Source organism: Podarcis tiliguerta (assembly GCF_965153285.1).
Source record: "Podarcis tiliguerta genome assembly, chromosome: 16".
NCBI classification, from domain to species: domain Eukaryota; kingdom Metazoa; phylum Chordata; class Lepidosauria; order Squamata; family Lacertidae; genus Podarcis; species Podarcis tiliguerta.
The window spans coordinates 3,629,590-3,631,127 of record NC_139549.1 but is presented as its reverse complement, the minus strand read 5'-3'; positions in this window follow the sequence as shown (position 1 = coordinate 3,631,127).

The following is a 1,538-nucleotide window of genomic DNA, read 5'->3' as shown; positions in this document are numbered from 1 at the left end:
CGGCACTCATCTCGCTCTATGGTCGAGGAGCCGGTGTTTGTCCGCAGACAGCTTCCGGGTCATGTGGCCAGCATGACTAAGCCGCTTCTGGCGAACCAGAGCAGTGCGCGGAAACACCGTTTACCTTCCCGCCGGAGTGGTACCTACTTATCTACTTGCATTTTGATGTGCTTTCGAACTGCTAGGTTGGCAGGAGCAGGGACCGAGCAATGGGAGCTCACACCGTCATGGGGGATTCAAACTGCCGACCTTCTGATGTGCAAGTCCTAGACTCTGTGGTTTAACCCACAGCGCCACCCGCGTCCCTTGGGTGTATAAGATGACCCACACAGGTGTGGCCAGGGTAGGGTTGCCCTATTTCAAAAAGTGCAAATCCGGACACAAAAGTTGTTGAGGGTTTTTGCTTTTTTGAGATTTGCAAAATCTCAAAATAGAGGACATTACAGCAATTTCCATCCGGACATTGTTTCTGGCTATGTCCAGGAAATTCTGGACACTGAGGTCCCGCTCCGAGGGCCTTCTGGTGGTTCCCTCCCTGTGAGAAGTGAGGTTACAGGGAACCAGGCAGAGGGCCTTCTCGGTGGTGGCACCCGCCCTGTGGAATGCCCTCTCGTCAGATGCCAAAGAGAAAAATATCTACCAAACTTTTAGAAGACATCTGAAGGCAGCCCTCTTTTGGGAAGCTCTTAATGTTTAATAGGTTACTGTATTTTAGTGTTTTGTTGGAAGCTGCCCTGAGTGGCTGGGGAAACCCAGCCAGATGGGCGGGGTATAAATAATAAATTATTATTTATTTTTATTATTATTATATATGGCAACCCTAGGTTTTCCCTGGTCAATGGATGGCCTTTATCACCAGCCTGACAAAACTGGGAGGGAGGGCACCTCATTTTCTGTGCCTTGAAGTGCCCTGCCCATCTTGGGTGCTGGCTCCGCCCACTCCTGGCAGCAGCCCCACCCACCGCAAGCATGCGGCCCCCGAGAGATCACCGAGAGAGGCAATGTGGCCCTCGACCGAAAACATTGGTTCTCTCCCCTTGCATTGAGAGGGAGGCTTTCAATTCAACCCCTCTTGGTTTGCCTGGGATTTGGTACGTGTTATTTCTACTCCTCCTCCAGATTTGCAGCATATTAGATTAGTTTCCTGGCTTGCTTTCCCAGTGTGGTGGCAACCAAGGATGCTCCAATCTTTTTAAGCATTGCCGCTTTCTCGCTGAAAGAGAAAGATGGAAAATAACCTAGTTTCTCCCCCATACCCCCACAGCCAAACACACTTCTTTTCCCCCTCTCGCCACCAGATGGCACTGCCTCCTCAAGAGGAACAACACAGAACAAGGTCTCAGCGGGGAAACATACGCAGAAAGTCTTTGGAATAGCCTTGACCGTAGACGCCGTCCTTTGCCCGGGTGACACCTTCCTCGCTTTCCGCCGTCCGGGTTTTCGCCATAACCCTCCTTTTAGGTCGCAAAAAGGTTTGCTCTCGTTTAGGATCCGGCTAGTTTCTGCCGCGAGGTCAGACCCAGAGAGGAATGAAACCG